This window comes from Saccopteryx leptura, chromosome 6 (assembly GCF_036850995.1).
Source record: "Saccopteryx leptura isolate mSacLep1 chromosome 6, mSacLep1_pri_phased_curated, whole genome shotgun sequence".
In the NCBI taxonomy this organism is placed as follows: Eukaryota; Metazoa; Chordata; class Mammalia; order Chiroptera; family Emballonuridae; genus Saccopteryx; species Saccopteryx leptura.
This window is the reverse complement of record NC_089508.1, coordinates 170,709,085-170,731,648: the sequence shown is the minus strand read 5'-3', so window position 1 is coordinate 170,731,648 and position 22,564 is coordinate 170,709,085. Positions and strand designations below refer to the sequence as shown.

General features: G+C 48.8%; 1 long non-coding RNA gene across 1 annotated transcript; it reads left to right on the top strand.

Annotated features, from left to right (window-relative positions):
- The first annotated feature begins 4,607 nt into the window (after positions 1 to 4,607).
- Positions 4,608 to 22,238, top strand: LOC136376795 (uncharacterized). Its single transcript, XR_010746243.1, has 3 exons — positions 4,608 to 5,054; positions 7,459 to 7,552; positions 21,440 to 22,238. It is a non-coding gene; the product is annotated as an uncharacterized lncRNA (long non-coding RNA).
- Positions 22,239 to 22,564: the final 326 nt, after the last annotated feature.

Sequence of the window (22,564 nt, the reverse complement as noted above, 5' to 3'; positions counted from 1 at the left end):
TTAAATCTTCTTCCAGAGGCACACAGCATTGTTTGCTGATTCAGTAGGCGCTGAGGAGTCCTAGGATCCCTCAACGCTTCGTTCAAGCGCCTCTGGACTGTGTGATCTTGTCCATCCTCGCCTATTTTCTGGGCAGCCCAGAAGATTAAGTGGCTTGCTCAGGTCACACAGTGAGGCTGGCAGGATCCAGTCTTCAGAATGTGTTGCCCCCAAATAGAGTGTGAATTTTACCCTGGAGGGGGCCCAGACTGTCCCCGTCAGGTGTCACTCCTGTACCCACAGTGTGTGGTGCAAGGTCGGGCAGGCTGTAGGTCCTCTATCGATGGTGGTGAATGCACGGACAAGTCTTGTTGAGGAGCTTTTTGGGTGCCAGTCTGCCTGTTCTTAGCCCTGGGAATAGAGTCGAGAATAAGGCTGACCAGTGTGGTTCCCTCCCACATGGAGCTTAGGAATAAACAAGGACTGGGACTTGAAACAGAGTATCACAGGAGGTTAATTAAAGAATCAAAACTATTCAGTCCTTTACAGATAAGAGGACAGGAGCTAGGCGAGCCCTGGGGCTGCCCACCAGAGGGAGGTGGGTCCACCCTCATGCCCATCTGTTCCCTCCTGAAGCCTTGTCTTGCTTCAGAGATCTGGACTCTGTCATCTTGGCTAAGGATGTGGCCAATGTCTGCCTGAGGGAAGGCAGTGACCTCAGTTTCTCAGCTCTGTCACACCTACAGTGAAGGTGTCGCTGTCTGGAGTTCTAGGTCAGGAGGGGATGAGCCAGGTAGTGAGTCTCCAGCCATTAGCTGTAATGCTGTCTTCCCCAAGTCACCTCCCCAGTCCCCTGCACTGTCAGTCTCTGCCCAAGCTGTTCTTTCTGCCAGGGATGGCCACTTCTGCCTTTTATTTCCTATCAAAATCCTTTACATTATTCAAAGTGAAGTTTAAATATCATCTCCTTCAGGAAGTCTGCCCTGATTAACACTCCTACTTCTTCATCCAGGAGGAAGTGATGGCTTCGTCTTCTCACTGCACATAGTGCTCAGTCTCTTCCTCCTTTGTTGCAAAGACAGAAGCAAATTATGGGTTCCTTGGGGTGTGTTAGATCATTCCCTCATTCCATAGCTATTTATTGAGCACCTACTATGGGTCAGGGATTGGAGACAAGGTCTCTGCTTTCATAAAGTCTGCTTTCTGATAAGAGAATCAGAAAAAAATAAAGCAAGCAAACAAATGAAATATTTTCAGGCTGACAGGGCTAATAAAAATAACAGCATGATAATGAGTTTTGGGGTGGGGTGTGTGCACACCAGGTTAAACAGGTCAGTCAGGGACAGTGCTGAGGAGGTGAAATTTGAGCTGAGGTATAAATGATGAGAAACAGCCAGCTATGGGAAGAGCTGGAGGAAGGGCATTCCAGGTCGCAGGGAGGGCAGGTGCCAAGACCCTGGGGCAAGAAAAAGCTTGGGCTGTTTGAGAAGCAAGAAAAAGGCTCATGTTGTGGAACTGAGTGTGTGTGTGGTGGGGGGAGAATCAGACGGGATGGGGGATGTGGCAGGTCCCAGGTCTGATCCAGCTTTGTGGGCCATGGTGAGCCTTGTGGGGTTTCCTAGATGTAGGAAGCCAATCGACAGCATTGAGCAGAGGAGAGGTGAGAACTGACTGATGCCTGTTCGTTCGTTCGTTCATTCATTCATTCATTCATTCATTCAAAGATGGCTCATGCTATCTTGGTGAGGCACACAGAACCAGGCACTGAGACCACGAGGAGGCCTAGGGAAGCTATCTGCCCTCTGGATGTGTTTGTGGAGTGGAGGTGCCTCCCCGGAGTAGTCATCCCACAGGCAAGGTCTGCTTTTCCTCCTGGCTGATGCAGATATTAGGTCTGTCAGGCCCCTCTCGCCCTTGACATTGAGAGCGAGCTCCGTGAGCCCTCACTGCATTACCGGGAAGATATTGGCAATGCCTACTCCGGGGACCCACGCCGGACTGACAAAATTAACATCTGTGTCCCCATTTGATTTGTGTCTGCATAAAAGCTGGAGAAGGACCAGCCTGGAAGTAAAGTACGGAGTCACAGACTCTTACTAACCAAACGGAGAAGACGAAGGCAATATCAGATGCCTGCTCGACAATGAACAGCCGGAGCTAACAAATAACCTCTAAAATCAGTGCCTCCCAAAGCTTTGAGGTGCATATACATCACTGAGGAGTCAGGAGTCTTGTTAAAATGCAGGTTCTAACTCAATAAGTTTGGAGTGGGACCCCAAGTTCTGCGTTTCTAACAAGCTCTAAGGCGATGTTGATGCTGCTGGCCCAAAGAATCACAGCCTTGCATGACACTCCCCATGTTAGCCAGCTTGAGTTTCATAATCACTGATCGGTCACCCTATTGTAAGATTTTTTTTTTTGTTTTTACATTGTATGGATCAGAAAACACAATTTACAGGGCTCAAAACCGAGCTGTGGAACCTCAGCTTGTTTTTCTCATTGGCAAGGGGAGGTTGATGATATTACTGCCTGCATTAGAGCATTTCTTGGAAGAGTAAATGAAACAAAACGTGGCATGTGCCCAGCATAATGCTTGGCACATGACAAGGGCTCAATATCTGGCAGCTTTTTAAAAAACTTCTGGAACCTGAGTTCAGCTTCTCTGACTCCGAAGTGGGGGGTTCTCTTTACCAGTTGGTGGAAACCAGGGCTTGGCACAGCTGGAAAATGAGGTTAGGAGTTAAAATATTTAGCAATAATTGAAAATGGATGGAGCCGGATGGTGGAGTTCCCGAGAGGATATTTGTGTACTGGGAGCTGGTTACCTGTTAGAAGCTTCCTTTTCCAGCCAGTGCCGGAGAGAAACATGTTTTTGTGGTCTGTTCTTTCTCCCCACTCTAGACCACATGCTTATAGCCTATCTATTTTGACAACAGCCACGACCTCAAACCTGGCACAGTTAAACTGCACAGACCTCAGCACCCTGTTCCAGTCCAGGCATGGCTTCTCCAGGAGTTGCCCTGATTCCCGGCTGGCTTCTGGCAACCACCACTGTGGCCACCACCATTGGAATAAAGAGGCCGTTTCTGAGAGCGGGGTCATGGTGCCTTCAGGTTTAATTGATGAGTGACCTTGTCCCTGTCCTAGAGGGAAAAAAAGATCTCCTGAGATTGGCATCCAAAAGTTATCATCCCAGGGTCCCTGGCTACTTTCTCAGCCTCCATTTGGATCCCTCTGCCCTGTCTGCCTGCTGCCGGCCCACTCCTATCATTCTCCTAATGCTTCGCATCTTTGTTGGGAAACGCTCACCTGCGTGACTGTTCACCTGGCAACCTCCTAGAGTCTCGTCCTTCTGAAGCCTTCCCGGATTCATTCATTCATTCATTCATTCATTCATTCATTCACTCATTCAGGCATCAAGCCTTTGTGTTGGCACACAGCATCTGTACCAAGTCTGTTCTAGCCATTGAGACGATAGTGATGAGCACAAGGTCCCAAGTCCCCGCCCTGGTGGAGATCACATTTTATTTGCAGGAAACAGACACTATACAATATACAAATGACCAGACAAGGTAAGGGTGGATGGTGAAAAATGCTTCCAGGGGGAAAGAGGTAATGGGACAGAGACAGCGTCCGTGGGGCGGCTGCCGGCAACGGTGAGATGGGCGAGGAAGAGCTCTTTGTGGAGGGTGTAGAAGCTGAGACTGACTGACAAGAAGGAGCTGGCCCAGTGAAGAGATGGGGAAGGGTCGTCCAGGCAGGAGGGCAGAGAAAGGCAACCAGGAAGAGAATGAGACGAGAGGGAGGTGAGTAGGAGTCCTGTGAGCCGAGCTGGAGAAGCTGGCATGGCTAGATCGTGCTGACTCCCTGCAACGCCCACAGGGCTTCAGTAATAACTCTGTGAGGTCCTTTCCATGTCGGGGTGTCATTAGGGCATCAGGGACTGGGCTTTTCCATGTCTGTAGCCCCAGAACAGTTCCTGGCTCATAGTCAGGGCTCACTAACTTGATCAAATGAGGCCAACTAGAGTCAGGGGTGGAGAGTGTGAGAATGGAGTCTGGTGGTGCCACCCGTCCCTCCGAGGCGGTCTCTGCTGAGTCAGCACCTCCAATCCACGTTGCCTCAATAATTCCGGTAGTAACTGGGTCTGCGCCTCGGATTTGAAAACGGCCACAGAAGAGGTTGTCCTCTGGATGAGGGAAACATAAATCACCATCTCTCTCCCAGGTGGAGGCAGAGCTGAATGGGAGGTGCTCTGGAAAAGAACACCAGGGGTGGATCAAGACCTAATCAATTTCAAAATAGAAACTGGAACCGAGTACAATTGACCTAAGAGGAAGGACCGAGGCGCGGCCTCCCCAGGAAATCAAACAGGCGGGCAGACAATGGGCGTTGGCAAAGAGGGGACCTGAGGGCCGAGCACGGTCTGGAAAGAAGTCAGACCCGGGCGGGAGGAGCGAGCGCCCGGGAGCGAGGACCTGAGTCACACTGAGTGAAACGTGAACCACACTCGGCTCTTCCTGCCCGCCTAGTGAAAACCGTTGCTCAAATCCTGTTCTATTTCTGGAAACGCCAGCTGCATTATAGGAAGTCCTGCACTCTCACATTAGGAACAAGAGTCACTTCTCTCTGCTGTGGGTGCTCTCCCGGCCCCTGGAGGGCTCAGGGTTGTTAAGCTGCTCACATAGTAAGGCGGGACGGGTACAGCAAACCCTGGGGGGGTTAGTGGGCTTCCTTCTCTCAGGCAGGGAGAAGCTGGACTCGAGACTTGTCGCCATAACACATGAACTTCAGTCTTTCAGAGGGGCCTTAAAATATTCCTGTGCCAGCCTCAAAGGAGAGAGGAGAAAGTGGCCAGATTCCATGGACTGTCGTATCCCCCTTTCCCTTCCTCCTGTGCTGGGAGAGGAACTCGGAAATCCCAGCCTCACCCTCCCAGAGAAGCAGCTGAGCAAGGCGTTGGGATGCACCTGCTGGGCCGCTGACGGCTTCCGAGTGCTCCGACATCTGCTTGTTTCCTGGGACCACGGCGGCACACTGCTCTTTGAGGTGGATTGGAGGCAGGCACAGTGCAGGTGACCTTCTCGGTGGAGAGAGGATTTTCCCCTTCTCTCTCTCGTAGGCTTAATGTAAAGTGTTATAGTCAATAGGCAGCCAGGGCCGCTGAGCCCAGAATGCCCACCCCTGAGAGTTTTATAGGATGAAGGGTCTTTACTGGGTGGGTCTGGGTATCCACTCCCTGAATTCCTTATCCTAGCACATTGTTTAAGGATCCTATTTAAAATCTCAAATGTTTAGAAGTCTCTACAAACTTTCTAGGTTTTACTTGGGATCTTAGTCAGTATTTCTGGTACAGGAACTGCCATAACTCATGGAAAATGAGTGATTGGAGAAAATGGGAAAAAAAATGAAACATTTCGATCTGTGCTAATGAGAGGGATAGCCGTGTCTGCCCATTGGAAGGGGAGTTCGGTTTCTTCTCATCCTAAATCAAGTGGATCGAGACCGGCCTTTGACCCTGGTGAAGAGCAAATAGGAGAATTAATATAAACGGTAGTTTGGTGAGCTGCAGGCCACTGTCACAGAACATGCTTTTGGGTGTGGTACCTGGTCTGCCGTTCATGTGCTGTGTGTCCTTGAACAAGTCGCCACCTGTCTCTGGGCTCTGCTTTCTCTGGAAAATGAAGGCTGCATTAGATCATAATTTCTTTAATTCTGTGACTAATGATCATAGCATTAAAAACAATTAAATCATGTCGTGGCAAATTGAGCACAGTTTAATTTTTCTGGTTAAGGGAAGGTGAACGTCTCAGCGTAGTGTTGATTGATGTATTTTTAACACCTTTAAACACCTTCTGATCTTACTGTTTCATGAAGAAGTGAGAGCAGACTTCAAGCTCAGCCTTCCTTAGTGGCACCTGTCCATCTAGATGAGAATTTAGTCACATTGTTTTGTTTTCAGTTGATTTTTATGGCTACTATTTTTTTTAATGTATTTTTTGGAAGTGAAAAGTGGAGAGGTAGACAGACAGACAGACTCCTGCATGCGCCCAACTAGGATCCACCCGGCATGCCCACCAGGGGGCAATGCTCTGCCCATCTGGGCTGTTGCTCCAATGCCACCGGAGCCATTCTAGTGCCTGAGGTGGAGGCCATGGAGCCGTCCTCAGCACCCGGGCTAACTTTGCTCCAATGGAGCCTTGACTGGCAGAGGCGAAGAGAGAGATAGAGAGGAAGGAGAGGGGGGGGGGGGTGGAGAAGCAGATGGTGCTTCTCCTGTGTGCCCTGGCTGAGGATTGAACCCGGGACTTCCACACGCTGGGCTGACGCTCTACTGCTGAGCCAACCGGCAAGGGCCAGTTATTATTTTTAATGACAAGTCGTCCTGGTTTTCCATTTACAGTAGCAAGGTAGGGTTTTCTCATAAAAGACATGTGTTTCTGATGATGGGACCATTTAAAGAAATCTATGAAGGTGATACTGGCATCTGGCAAAAACTGTGTGGTTGGTATATGCATTTTGAAAAACCCTGGTCTCGATGACTCCTAAGTGCTTTCCCGCTCTGGGGGCCTGTGGCTGGTAATGCTCCAGGGCATACATTGCTGGTCACCAGCTGTCTTAACTGTAAGCTTTGTGTGGGCAGCGATTCTATGTGGCTTTTTGGCTACTGTATCGAAACATCTAGCTTAGTGGGTAGCACCTGATGGGATTTCAGCAAATAATTTTGAAGGAATGAATGCATAGATCAAGGGGGAAATACAGGGATATGACATCTTTTAATGTTTGGGAGCAAAAGGGAAGGAAACCCCCGCATTTAGACCCTTGGAGTAGTGAACAGGCACAAGCACAGATGGGCAGACACACACCCGTGCACTCATATGCACACACATATACACATGAACACGCACACATACACACACATGTACACCCACATATGCAAGCACACTATGATTTGAATGATAATCCAAGTTGAATTTTTATGACATCAAAATTTGCAGAACATACGTTATACTGTTTTTTAAAACGTAATTTGCCTCTTGACATCTGAAATCCTCCCTGGAAAAAGGCAAAGTTTCAATAATGAATGAGTGAATAAATCAATTTACCTTTTACTTTCAGTTTTTCTTATTTTCAAATCTCATTGGCTCTCTGCTTGGAGTATTTTTAAATTGACTGGCTGTTTGGTTCAAATTATGTTTTTAAAAAGTTTTGGCGCGGGCTACCAACCTGGTGTGTTTGCTGGGTTGGAGTTTGGGCGTGCCACCAAGTTGCTTTGGCCGGGTGACAGTTTAAACACAGCCGGACAGCTGGTCCTGCCGGGAGAGTCGCTGGTGGGCAGATTCCACAGAAACAATGTCCTGGGCTCGGGAGAGGGAGCTGAGGAGCCGGGTGGTGTCCTCAGGTCCAAGGGCGACCACTGGGTTCAGGGCAGCCTTTGATAACCCTCACCCCCCTATTTTCTATTCCTTTCTCCTCCAGGAGCTATCATTGGCTCAGACTTGGTTGGGAACCAGAGTCGGTGGAACAGAGAGACAGAGACTGGACTTTCTTGTCAATCCACCTCATATTTCAGGTGAAGTCTTGCCCTGACAAAGGGAAGGACCGAGGGTTGGAGACTGCCTTTCTGATAGGGTCATCCCTGCCCCCTGAGCCCAATTCCAGCCAACTCCTTTTCATTCATTTGCTTTTCCTGGGAGCAAAGGAGCATCACAGGCAAGGTAAATTGAAGCAGAATTATTGCAGGGTACTGAAAATCTTTCCAGCTAGTCAAGCAGCAGCAATAGTTATTACAAAAGGAATACAGTGATATACACTCCACAGGGCTGCTGTGGTGATGAACGGAAACAGTGCGGATAAAACAGGACAGCTGTGCCCCGCTCATCGGGGACGCTCCATAAATAATAGCTGAGGTGATTACTTTAACTCCTCAGGCTGTGAGTGGCTCTTCATGGGTTTCAGGATATGTTTGTTGAATGAGCAAATGATGGAACTGGCCGCCATAGAGGGAGAAAGCTAGCTGAACATTCAACATACAAGCGGAAGATGTATGTTACTGACTCATGGTCCTGATACTCCCTCCAAATATCAAAGCAGAAATGAAAGGGAGCTCAGGGCCAGTGCTTTAGCTCTGCACTCATCAGCCCAGCTGACGGCCTTCAGGGCAGGGTTGGCTCTGAACGGCCAGACAACTGCAGGACGACTTTCTAGTTACCCTCCCCTTCCTGCATAATTGATTTTAAAGTTAGACTATGTGTCCAATTAAGTCAACATGATTCAGAAACCAGAGTTTTACAGCAGAGCTTTATAGGGCAGTAGTTGGGAGCAGGGAAGAGGTAGGCAGTTCTTATCTGGCAAATGAGTTTTTGAGGTTTGGCATGAAAATCCAAAGAGTCTGCTCCTGACGTCTGAGAATATGAAGGAGACGATAAGGTCGCTGAGTTGATCTCTGTTAAGAATTTCTGTTTCTCCTCTCCTGACCTAAGGGCGTGATGAGGCGAAGCTGCCAGAACCCAGTACTTTACTCAGATTGATGGGAGGAGAGGGGGACGGCAGAGAGGACATTATCAGAATAATGAAGAGGATGAAATCCATGTGGCAGTCTCTTTGTGAGCCATCTGGATATTGTTGGACTCCCAGTGGTATGGGATGTACTGGTGGTCAGTAACTCTTCTAAACTTCCCCAGCCAAATGGTCTCTACATTCAAGGTAGCTTAGGACCACCATTCCCAGAGCGCAGGGGTCTCAGTTAGAGGTAATTGTTGGGTGGGCATTCTGTGGAGGGGGTTTGGCAGCAGTATGATTTACAATGAAAGGCACGGTTGGTGATGGAGGGCTTACTGTGTGCCAGGCAATGCACTTAGCCCTCTAGGGGGTCATCACTGCCAATCCCTTGAGCAGCCCTGCGGTTGTGGTCATACGTGTTCATTGGTTATGGTCCCAGGCAGCTTTCCTACTTCCCAAGAGCCCCTGAGCTCCCTTTGGGGGTTCTCTCACTCTCACTGTTTATGGTCTTGATAGAATGATGAATCAGATGTCTTCCTCTCTCCCTACAGTGCTTGTAGGTTTCTTTCAATCGCCCTGGTGAGACCAGGGAAAGTTCAACTGGCATTTCCCTCCTCCAGGACTTGGAATCTTGAGCTTATCATTCAAGAGCAGAAATTTCAGGACTTGTTGATTACGGCTCCAGTTCCAGGTCCGGTTGCCAGGTAACTTCTGCTATCTGCTCTGAGTTCATCCTAAACCTTCTCTTCTCTTCCCTTCTGTGCGCTGCCTCACCCTCTCCAGTAAATTTCCTCTTAGCCAGAGCCATTGAGGGGTCTTGAATTCCCATGTGTCTGCCTCCACAGCCCACGAACTGACTATTATGCAATGTCAAAGCCTGTTTCCTCCTCAGGGTGAGGTTCTGAGAGGCTCTGCTTCTGAAAATCTGAGAATGTCCGATTCTAAAATGATCTGATTAATTCCCTTTCTGTTCTTTCAGAGTTGGTCAGGGTTCACACTGCAAATCTGGACAGCTTGAGCTGGTGGCTGAGTCAGCAGCTGGGGTGTGTGAGGGCTTTCAGACATGAGCTCAGCTGACAGACACATCCCTTTACTCACACTGGTGTCTCCCTGTAGATGCCACATCAGAAGGCCCTGCCAGCCTAGTTCCTTGGCTTGCCCATAAGACCTGGGGTTTACCTTTCCCAGGAGAAATGTGTAGACCACACAGGAGAAAGCTGAACCGGAGCGACCAGAGTTTTCACCCTGTTGACAATCCCCTGCAGTGCCCAGGGGGCGGGTGGTCCATCCACTAAGCAGCGATGACCAGGCCTCATAGCCGCTTCAAGAAAAGCTTCATAATCTACTCTCAGCATCAAAGGTTAGACAAGGTCCCCCATATCACCCCTGGGCAGATACAAACTGATAGTTATATTTAAGTGGTTAGAAAGTAGTACTCATTTCCTTGACATTATTCTTCATTCAACAAAGTAGATCATTTGATTTGTGTGAAAACTTTATTTCCCCCACAGGGAACTCAGTAAAGCTATTTTTATTTTGAACAAAAATTAAGTCCAATTGTTCCTGAGTCGCCCTTTGCCAAATAATCTCACTTCCCTCACGCTGATCTATAGACTTCTCCCTCACGTTAATCTATAGACTTCTTCCATATGCAAATATACAAGTCTAAATCTGGGCACGGTGACTTTTTTTATTTTTTAGCAATGGGGTCATTTTCTCAATGACAGTTTTATGTGGGACTACAATATACCAAACAGATACGAGGGAGCTGCTCTGTGAGCCAGGCCCGCCCTGTGGCATCCCCTCCATTCTCCTGCCTGAGAAAGCACAAAGTGGAGGAAGGATTGGAAAACGGCTGACCCAGCGGCTCATTTGAACTGAGTCAGAGTCTGTGGACATAAGGCTGAACCACCGGTCAGCTAGAACGCTCGCACTGTTGCTCTCTCTCTCTTTCTCTGTGCTGTTCTCTCGTCCCCCACCCCACTCCCACCAAGATATGGCTGAGGGAATCAAGAAGGTGTTTTACAGAGAAATGAGAAAAGGCAGCTCAGGCTTTGGGCAAACAGCAGGCAGAAAACAGCAAGTTGATGGAGAGCTCAGCTGGGCGACAGAGGTGCTCCTGGCACAGTATGTGGGATGCCTCAGGTTTACAGGAACTGGTGGGAAGAGCAAAGAAGTCATGGAATAGTTGACCAGCTAAAAGACAGCTAAGGAGAAGGTGGCACACGCTGAGCTGTCTGCAGCCTGGGGCACTTAGGGGGTGGCCAGGCCTCCTCAGAGCAGTGTCAGACACAGCGGAAGGGCCCTTGTGCCACCAGGAAAGCTGGGCGAGTCCTTCTGCTGTGTGTCCGTCCTGCTTGCCATGGTGCTGGGAGTGTTCAGCCTTTCTCTACAGAACTACTCATTATAGGAGTTTTTAAGTTAGTGTTTGGGGCCGTGGAAGCCAGAAGCCAGTCAAGTTGATGTATATGTGGTTTTGATGGTTTGCAAAGTACTTCTGTACACACGACCTCAAAGTTCCTCTGAGGTATGCCGGGAAGCTCTATATGAGGAAGGTTACCCAGTGCCTGATGTCACAGGACACCGGCGGGTGCCACCACCGTGGAGAGAAAGCAGGGCATTGTTGAGGTAGGAAGAGAAATACGGTGCAGACAGGCCAATGGCCATGTTTTCTGGCGTGAGCCTCCCACACATGCCTGGCCACTAGGCAGGACGGCAGTGGTTATGCATTCCATTCCCAATAGGTCAGACTGACTTTATTGTTAAGTTTCCTGGATCATGTCACTCAAATGTGTCATGTGTACTTGGTTGTCATAGCGTGTTGCTCAAAAAAAAAACAACACAACACAACAACCCAACAGAAAAAGGGATGATCTTTCAGGCCAGAGGTCACAGACTGGTTGCCCGCAAGCTGTGCTAGCCTCAGACGGGTTTTGTTTGGTCTGCATCAGGTTTACTATTTTGAACTGGTTGCTAATATTTAAAAATTGGGAGCTCTCTGCATTTCTGGTTTTCTTGAAAAAAAAAAAAATCGGAGGCTCTGACAACACTGGTTTTTGCAACTGCCCCTTTCTCTGAGTCACGTGTTCCTCACATTGCCATGGACCCAACCCAGCCTGCTTCCCTTCTCTACAGGACCTGCCAGGCCCCGTGCGCCCCCGCCTGGGAGACCCCCGGCCTAGGCTGTGGTCTTATGTAACTTGCCATGTGGAGTAGGGGTTGGCAGACTACAGCCCTGTGGGCCAGATCTGGTCCTTTTCCTGTTTGTATAAATAAGGTTTTATTGGAACACGGCCACACTCATTTGTTGACATATTGTCCGTGGCTGCTTCCACACTACTCCGAGTGCGGCAGTTGCTAGAGAGACTGCATTGTCTGCAGATCCTAAAATAGTAGTTACTCTCTGGCCCTCTATAGAAAAAGTTGGTTAATCCCCGATGCAGACCAGGGCTGGAAGGCTGACTTTGCACTACAAAATAGCCCATCTAAGTGTTTTCTAAATAAAAGCTTTTATTTCCCTCTCATCAGAATTTTGCTTCGTTTTCTTTCACTTGAGGCTTTATTTATAACCTACCAAACCAAGAGGGGAAGTCGGTGACCAATTGTTCCCTGGGTCTGGGCTATTACGAGGTTGTACAATGTCAGTTTTGGTGCTCAGGGCCATTAGGCAGTTGGCTCCCATTGCTTTTTCCCTTGCCTGCCTTGTCTGTGGGGAACTAACTAGAATTATGAGCATCCTGCTCTTCTGTAGACTCTCCCTCCGACCCACAGGAATTAGCGCGGCTGTTGTTGTCCTTTATGAGAACAATATCTTACACAGGTGTAATGGAAGTGGCTAACTCGCTCCCCCTGTATTCCTGTGCCTTTTCTCCTGTTTTATTCCCCGGACTAGGCTGCAAAGCAGGCAGGCTACCCACTGAACAGCCCTTCCCTTCCCATCTTCCTTGCTGTGTAATGATTGGTAATGCCGGAATCTTGCTCTTCCAGCCTTTCATAGTGGCTCTCATGATCACGTGAGCCTGTCCTGGCTAATGACAGATAACAGGGATTTTCTAGGAGGGGTCTAGGAAATATTTTTCTCCCTTATAAGAAAGCAATATGCTCAAGAGATTCCTGTGTCCCTTCTTATTTGTTTCTAGCTGTGTGATTGTAGGAAAATCCCTTCCCCTCAGTGTCTTCTTTTGTAAAATGGAATAAGAATGAGGTAATTTTGAGTATTAGGTTGATGGGCCTATAAAATGCTTAACAAAGTAGCTGTCATCAGGTAATTACCTAGTAAATGATAAAACACTGTTATTAGTGAGGCTGATTTTTATTCCTACTGCCACTGTGTTCGAGGCTGTTTGTGAGCTCAGACGTCTCAGAAACCCTCTATTCTGTGGGAGGCGGGCCTGAAATCCTGGGAATAAGGGAGGGACGCACTGTGAACAGTGGTGACCTAGGAGTCAGGAGAGCAGGATGCAATCTCAGCGGTCCCCTTTGTTTCTCTGAGCTCCTGCTTCTCCACCTGTCAAATGCATGTATTGGCTGAGATGACCTGTAAGGGCCTTTTCCAGCTTGGACAGACCCCACTGTGAGATGACCCACACAGGCCTCCATTCTCCCTGAGACCAGCAGTTACCGTCCCTGAGGACCCCGATTCAGTCTTCTCCCTGATTGACTGAGACTGCCCACAGGTTTCCATCTCATCAGCCACCAGCAATGGCCAGTGCCGGGCATGAGGTGGTCAATAATTCTGAGCTGGATGAATGAATGAACTCCATTGAGTGAGTGCCACCTGTGACCCCTGAAGGCTGGGCAGGTTTGGTTTTTTGCAGTATAAATATTTAGAAGGTGACCATGATTATAGTTTTTGGCAAGGGGCATCACTTACTCATGGCCATGGCCTTGAACCTAACCAGACTGTGAGCCAGCACCAGAATGAGCTGTGCTGCGCTCCAGCCTCGGACCAAGAGCAGACTGACTTTCCATTGACCCATGAGCCAGGTCTGGGTTTTAAAAAAAGAATTCTACAAACATTCCAATATCTAGCAAACCTGCTAAACCAGATGCACCCTTGCATTTCCTTTTAAAACCCTGAACTGGAACAAAATTAGACCCCAAGTAATCCTTGTTTATAATATTGCACAATATATGCAAATAATATTAGCTAACACTTGCACAGGGCACTTTGTGCTAAGCGCATTACCTCATTTATTCCTCAGCTAAGCCTATGAAGTTAGTACTATTTATATTCCTATTTTATTTTACTTATTTTATTTTTAAAAGTCCTTGTCTTTCATTTATTTATTTTAAAAAGTTTTAAAAAGACTTTATTTATTCATTTTAGAAAAGAGAGAGAGAAAGAGAATAGGGGGAGGAGCAGGAAGCATCAACTCCCATATGTGCCTTGACCAAGCAAGCCCAGGGTTTCGAACTGGCGACCTCAGCGTTCCAAGTTGACGATTATCCACTGTGCCACCACAAGTCAGGCTATTTCTATTTTACAAGTGAGGAAAGTTTGACAGCTAAGAAATTTTTACCAAGGTCACATGACCATTAGCAGGCAGGAGGAACATTTGAACCCAGGTTGGTTTTCTCAGTGTCAGTGACAGCGATTGTGTATTGAGCCTGTCTATAGGCAGTCCCCGGCTGGACACTGTGTGCATGAACTCAGTCCCTACAACAGTACTGTCTGGAGTGTACACTGTTAGCTTCATCTGGAGATGAGGAGCAGCTTTTGAGAGATAGTGTAACCTTCCTGAGGTGTGTTGCTGGTGGAGCCATGCTACCCTGTAGAATGGCATAGAGCACTGCAAACTCTCAAGGGCCACAAAGAGGGAGGGACTTTACCAGGGTTACACAAGTGACCCTGAATGGAGACAGAGTTTCACTGAAGACCTTTTCCATTCAGTGATGGTAGGGCATTGCCATAGGGTTTCCCTGCCATGTCCCTTGTCCTAGGGTGAGAGGACACAGCTGCAGAGCTAACTTGCTGGGTGACCTTAGGGAAGACCCTTTTTCTCTCTGAGTCTTTCTTTCCTCTCCTGCAAAATGGGACAATAACCATGGCTGCCTCCTGCGGTTGCTGGAGCAGGAAATGAGAGAACACACTTTAAGTGTCTGTCCTGATGACCAATGAGGGCCGCACAGTTAACACAGAGTAGCTGTCACTGTTGGTGAGATGACCTGCCAACTAAAACAGGTTGGAGAACCAGTGCTCCATTGCTCCGTCCAGAGAAGCCCAGAAATCTGCTTCACAGTGATGACTTATTATGATGGGAAGGAGGCCCAGAGGCTGAAGACTGTCAGATGCTACCAGAGATATGTGTGTACTTGGGACACGCACACGCACCTGCACACCTGGGCACAACATACTAATGGCACACACATGCAATATATACAGCATATATGTGTTCACGCATGTGCATGGCCATATGTGCACATGTGACACACAGCACATTTATGAAAAACATGCTAACACACAGCTGCCTGCACCCACAGATATATGTGCTCATGCACACACATTGAAATAGCACAGCTAACACCTGCTTGGAAGGTCACAGCCTCAGGGCAGCTGCCCCACCCTCCCAGGTGACACCAGGTCACTCAGGCTGTGCTCTCTTGGCATCTTGCATTTTTCCTCCTCTGCTTACATCTCAATTGTCATTGAATAATCATGTAATAAGTTGCTTAGCTCTGTTTTTCATGCTAGAATGTTATCTCTGCAGAAGGCAAGGACAGAGCCAGACTACGTATTTTCCACTGAGCCAAGCATCTCCCATAGCCTGACACATTATAGGCCTTGATAGACTGGGGCCATAGACTGAATAGAACCAGCAAGATCCATTTACATGCACGCTGGAGAATGAACTGATTTACAGAGGGGCTACTTTGCACAGGATTTTGGGCCTCAGGGTCTGTGATGGCTCCTAGGCTCGCCCTGAGAGATCCACACCTCAGAATGCTGTGGAAATTGGCAAAAAACAAAACCCAACTTTCAAGTGCCTTCCTAGTCACCGGGAAAACAAGTGTTGGTGGCAGATAGGCTGTCTAGGAAGTCTGAAATGTGGACAGCTCCATATTGCTCTGCTTTCCCTGGGGAGGTTAGGGGGACACAAGGAGCTGCCACAAGTAGTAAGGTTGACGAGTCATTGCCTGGGTTGGGACAGAACTGTTTTCTCTCTCTCAGTTCTGGCAACTAGCGGTAAGCCAGCCGCTTTAGACATAACAAGGCCAGAGGACAAGGGATTGATGGGAATGGGAAACGCAGTGCAGGGCGGGGACAAGCAGGGGATTTGGGGTGGTCCCTGGCTCACGATCGTCTCACTTAATGATTTTTTATGACTTCACTGTGGTGTGAAGGCAACATGCAGTTAGCAGTATGCACTACTGTACTCTCCCATGATGCAGGGCAGTGTCAGCCACGTGATCACAGGCGGAAACAACCGATTCTCTGCAGTGTCCAGCGTTACCAGTGATTTTTGAACTTTGCATTTTGTTTTTGCGTCCCATCGCGTCTACACAACACCCACCACCTACACAACTCCCGCTTCTGGTGAGAACAAGAAGATGGCAATTATAGATGCTTCTTGACTTATGATGGCATTATGTCCCAGTAAGATACGTGTTTGGAGCATGTTGAAGGTAGGCTAGGCTAAGCCATGATGTTTTAATAAGTTAGGAGTAGTAAATACATTTTTGACTTACGATGGATTTGTGGAAACTTCACCCCATTGTAAACTGAGGAGCAACTGTAATTTTATTTTTCTTCATTTACTTACTTAAGGAAAAGTTCTGGGCACCTTCTTGCTGCCAAGGATAAGGAGAAATGAGGTCTGTGTAGTCCTTGAACTCTCGTGTTCAAGTCTGCCGGAGAAATGGACAAGGAAACAAGCAGGCAGAAAGCAATGTGGTCAGTGCTCCGTGAGCATGCGCAAAAGAGAAGCACTGCGGGGGAGGGGTGTGGATGGCGTGGGCAGAGGAAGATGCCTAAACTGAGACCTGGAGAATGGGCGGCTGTTGCGCAGGCTGGGAGACGAGGAAAGAGAGAGGGACCTGGGGGCAGAGAGCTTGTGGGCAGGCTTTAAGGGGAGAGAGAGACGCAAGACACATGGCAGGAATTCAGGGTGGCAGCAGCTGGGGTCTGGGATGGAGTGGCATGGAGAGCAGGGTCCAGTGGGATGCATAGCTTATCCATGTGGCTCCTGAAGCCCCCGCCCCAGGCTGATGGCAGATGAACCTTAGGACTGAAGTAGTCACAGGCCGAGAGAGGACCATTTCCTCAATGAAATGAGCTTATCTGAGGCTGGGTGGGGTAGGCGGTGGAGGTGGGGAGTAGAGGTAAGCAGGCTGGAGCATCTCAGAACAGTGAACTCCTCCAGACCAGAGTGTACCAGACAAGGAGAAGGAGCTGTGTCGTTCACTGCTAGGTGGCCCGCCATCCCCCGGGCCTGTTTTCTTTCCTGTCAAGTGGACAGGGAGGCCGGGGTGACCTTTCACACACTTCCCAGCAGCGGCTTCCTGAGCTCTTGTCTGGCTGGGTGAGCCGTGTGCACCCCTCCTTCCCACAGGCCACTCTGTGCCTCTGCCTCGTGTTGTCCCCGCAGCTCCCTATCCTGTGGTGTCCACCGGGCCACCCCGGCCGTGTTTCCTCTATCACCACCCAGAAGCTGTCATACAAGCAACTCACGTTGCCTCTCTGGGCCTCAGTTTCCACATTCACACAAAAGTGATGGGGTGACATTCCACGTGCTTCTCCAGTCCTCTGTGTGCCCTTCTCCACACCATGTGCCTGGCCTCCTCACTCTAGAATTCTTGTCTAGAATTCTTTGACCCTTCCTTCTCTCCTGTGCCCTCCTCACTTCTGCCTGGTTAAATCTTCCCCGTCTTTCAAACCCAAGCATAAGCATGTTTTCTTCAGAGAAGCCTTCCTCAGGAGGGTCTGTATTCTATAGTCACACTCTGTACATTTCCTTCCCAGCCCTTGTCATGGTGGCAGTGTACCCCACATTGTGTGGTTACGGAGTGCCCACTGCCCCTGGTAAGGTATACGCAGGGCAGGGAGTAGATCCAACATGCTCACTGTTATATCTTTTCACCTGGCACTGTGCTGGGCACATACTAGGCACTGGGCGAGTAGCTGTTGGATGGCTAAATGACATCTCAATAGATTTAATACGTCTCATATGTATGTGAGGTACTACATAGTTATACTCAAGCCAGCCCTATAAGCTTAAGCTGTTTTACATCATAAACCATAGTGACAAATACTGGTCACTAGAGGGCGATGTGAAACCATAAAGCTGGGTGGCCTTAGGGACCCCCAGCCCATTGCTGAGAAGTAGAAGTCTGTTCTCTCCATCCTCTAGGGCTCATAGATTAAAATTTAACAATACGTAGACTGATATGAGTAGAAAGGCTTGTCAGAGAGTGTGATCCAATCCTGAACTCTGGGACCCCAGAGAAAGTGAGCTCCCGGCTTTCCCTGGCCCCAGCGATAGACTGGTTCCTAGCCAATGGCTACTCCTTTTTCAATATTCATATTTTCCACTATGTAGGACAGACTTCTGTTACCTCTGTCTATCACCCAGCCAATGAATATTTGCTGGGCACTGGGTTAGCTGCTGGAAATCTCAGTGTACAAAACAGTCCCTGCCTCACGGAGTCTACTGTCTAGTTGAGAAGGTGAACATGGAGAAGTAAGATACAGCTACTCATTGTGTTTAGTTCCGAGGAGCTTGGGGTCAGGGTATGAGGGAGCCCTGATTCTTCTCAGGCTCACTCTCAGAGGAAGGGCCATTAGGTGGAGACCCAGGGGCTGAGCAGCCACTGGCAAAAGGTGTGAAGACCAGGCTGTCTGCCCATGTGTCCTGGGCTGCAGGTGCTATTGGGCAAGTCCTCTCTGCTTGTCGTCTTCTGTTCCTCCACCCATATAATAGGAGTAGCATTTGAACCTGAGTTTTGACTAGGAGGGGGTTGTATGTTAGACATCTGGGGGACTCATGGGCGAGTTTCTTAGTCACAGGAGCCGAGGGTCCAACCCTTGGGTTAAAAAGGACGTCTGCCCAGATGGCCTCCCACTCAGCAGTGGCCAGGAACTGCCACTAAGCTTTATAAGCTCCAGGGAAGCTGCGTTCAGGCACGGGAGGATGCTGCCTTCAGACCTAGCACTGAGCTCCCACTGGGTGGCTCAAACTCAAAGCTTTGACTTATCCAGGAGCTGATTAAGTACACAGATCCCTGGGTCCACCCCGGGGTAGGTAGGTTTGGAAGAAGGCCCCAGAATCTGCATGAACATGAGTCCTCCAGGTGGTTCTATGCACATTAAAGCCTGGAAATCACTACCCTTGATATTTCCACACAAAGGACTTATGACTCAGGCTTCTAATTGGCCTTGATTTATATTTTTTGTATTCCAGAAAAGTCATGGCTAACCTCAAATTTTGCAATTCAAATTATATCCTCAACACACATCGGACTAAAGAGCCAACCATTTGGGATGCGAGTTTTCATTCCAATGGGGTTCTTTCATGTGTGTTAATTTTCCTAAATGAGGGTCATGCCTCGTTATGCTGCACAGACAAATTTGTTCATTAATTAGAAACACCTAGAATTCAGCTTTGTGGAAGATCGGCAGTCTTAATTTCTAGAAGGTGGAGAGATGGGGAAGATTTGTGGCAGGAAGCACAAAGAATTAAATTTTGAAGCCCAGAGTTAAGCTCTTCTAGGCTAAAGCATTTATTTATTGTCAAATTTCTAACCACTGCCCAGCTGGGACAGGTGAGCTCTGACCCACTATCCCTGGAATGCAGTTCAAAACCTAATGCTCTTGAGTTTGCTGAGGAGGCTACAGCCCTATGGCTCCTGCCCAGGACGGCCATCTGTGGGGAAAGGGGACACTCTAATTTCCTTCATTTAGGGTGGAAAGGGGGCTTAGGCAGAGACACCTTGCATCATGCACATGTCTTGGCCCTTGACAAGGAATACTGCATTCAGAACCCTTATCTTCTTGATCTATGGCTCTAGTCCTTGGCTTGTCCATCTTTTTCCCATTCGTGGGGGCAGTTGTAGTAGGTGTTGTAGTAGGTGCCTAGGCTGTCCCAGGACAGCAGTCCTCCGAGTTGTAACAATGGAGATGTTGCCCCTTTCAGCTGTCCTCTGTCCCAGGCTGGCCAGAGATCTCTGGGGCAGAGGTAGGGAGTTAATGAGGGACAACATAATGTAAATAACCCCAGAGACTGCAAGTCCGTTGATGCCAGTGGCTACTGCAGGTCACGCTGTATTAGAAGCCCAGGTTGTTGAATAGAAAAGGCAATGAGTTGGATTTGGGGTCCAAAGACCCCTTCTAAGTTGCATTGATGCAGAGAGAGAAGATGACATCTGGAAGAACTGGGAAAACAAAATAAAAATAGCATGAACAGGAGATCAGCTTAAAGGAGTCCAGGAACCAGGAAAGGGAGGAAGGGAAGAAAGGTGGGTCCCAATGCTAGAAAGAGGTGTTGATTTTAATCATAATTCCTCACATGGGTTTGTTGACCTGCTCACTTCATGTATACTGTATATGCGTATGTAAGTATTGCCCCCAAACTCTCTTTGGATCCCCACCACTGCTGTAAGGCAGGCTGGTTGTTTCCATATCGCCAATGAGGAAACTGAGGCCCAGAGACAGCTACTTAGTGGCAGGCCAGGAGAAAGGCTGAAATTCCCAACTCCATGCCCAGTGCCATCCTGTTAGTTGGTTCCCCAAGTTTAGCCTTATTTTACTTATTTATTTATTTATATTTTTCCAAAGTTAGAATCGGGGAGGCAGTCAGACAGACTCTCATGTGTACCTGTTTGGGATCCACCTGGCATGCCCACCAGGAGGCGATGCTCTGCTCATCTGGGGTGTTGCTCCATTTTGGCTGGAGCCATTCTAGCGCCTAAGGCGGAGGTCATGGAGCCGTCCTCAGTACCCGGGCCAACTTTGCTCCAATGGAGCCTTGGCTGGAGGAGGGGAAGAGAGAGATAGAGAGAAAGGAGAGGGGGAAGGGTGGAGAAGCAGATGGGTGCTTCTCCTGTGTGCCTTGACCAGGAATCGAACCTGGGACTTCCACATGCTAGGCCGATGCTCTACCACTGAGCCAACCAGCCAGGGCCAAGTTTAGCCTTATTTAAATGGCATGATATGCTATGCAGATAGCAATTGTCTAATGAAGCTGAAGCTGACCCATGCCCTCAGACACTCTGCCCTTGAGGCACCACCTTGGAAATCTGTTTAGAAACCAGCAGGCGTTACTGGTGCCTTGTAGCGTAGGTCACCCAGAGCCACTGTCATTCCTTGGAAGGGGTGGGGCGCTGGCTTGCTGCAACACAGTGATGAAGGCTGTGCTCAGGGTAGTTTAATCTGGTGATACACGCAGGGAAGATCAGGAAGGGAAAGATAGGAAGGGAACGGCTCAAAGGAAGTTGATGGTTGCAAAAGAGATATGGCGTGTGCTGCAGTCTTACCAGGAATCATATTCAGTTGGTCCCGGGACGAGCAACAGAGCCTATGGGAAGAGTGGGTGGTCATCTCAAGCTTGAGAAATAGTGATCATGATGCCTGGTTCAGGAACCCCTGCCCTTGAGGATGGGAGCGTGGGCCCTGGAGTCAGACAGACTCAAGTTCAAGTCTCTGCTACTTTCTGGTTGTGTCCTTGGACGACACAAGTAATCTCACTGAACCTTTAATTTCTTTATCTGTACAGTGGGAATAATAATGATTGTGAAGATGAAATGAAATTGTGCTTAAAAAGCACTCAACACAATAGTAACCACTGAATAAATATCGGTGTGGCCATCATACTTGTACTGAATAACACGAATGGAGGGAATTGTATTACAGTGATCATGCTCCTGTCTCTTCCAACTGACAAATTCTTCCCTTGAGTTTGACTCCCTGGATTACCATCTTAACCTTTCTCACTCAAATTTCTTGTAACTTTTCTTTTTCCAGATTCTATTCAGTGAAGAAAAATTAACCTGATGCTGAGGATGAAGTCACTGAGTCTTGGAGATGTGAGGTGACAGTGTTGATAAGGTGACGAGGCTGACACACGGAGGCATGTCTGCGCCACTGCTCACATCCCGGCCGTGCAGCCTGTGGACTCAGCCACAGCCTCTGAGCAGGGAAGACAGGCTGCCTGAGGTGACGAGAAAGCCTGTAAACACCTCCACAGGGATGTACAGCCTCTGAGCAGGGAAGACAGGCTGCCTGAGATGACGAGAAAGCCTGTAAACACCTCCACAGGGATGTACAGCCTCTGAGCAGGGAAGACAGGCTGCCTGAGGTGACGAGAAAGCCTGTAAACACCTCCACAGGGACGTGCCGAGGTTACCAAGCTGACATCGGGCCAGAAAGGTTCCCTGAGCATCAACGACACTGCGGGGACAGGGTCTTTCCACTGGAGGGACGTGGTGTTGTGGCCAGCGATTCCCACAGACAGGGCGAGCGACGTGCTTGGGCTCGACGTGGCGAGGATTTAAAGAGTTTCAATAATTACGTGTTCGTTATAAACTATTAACGCATGTTTTACATTTATGAGGTGATAGGGAACTTCCTTTTAAAATGTACAAATACAAATACACATACAGGACAATATTACGTAAATAACAATGATTGTGGGGCTGACTATAAAGGCAAAGTCAGGATCCCAGACGTCTAGTTCCTGAAGTGTGGGAAACTGATTTTGTATGACTTTTTCTTTATTTTTATTATTATTTTAAAAAGTTCTTATTTAGGCCCTGGCCAGTTGGCTCAGCGGTAGAGCGTCGGCCTGGCGTGTGGGGGAACCGGGTTCGATTCCCGGCCAGGACACATAGGAGAAGCGCCCATCTGCTTCTCCACCCCTCCCCTCTCCTTCCTCTCTGTCTCTCTCTTCCCCTCCCACAGCCAAGGCTCCATTGGAGCAAAGATGGCCTGGGCGCTGGGGATGGCTCCTTGGCTTCTGCCCCAGGTGCTAGAGTGGTTCTGGTCGCGGCAGAGCGAGGCCCTGGAGGGGCAGAGCATCGCCCCCTGGTGGGCGTGCCGGGTGGATCCCGGTTGGGCGCATGCGGGAGTCTGTCTGACTGTCTCTCCCCG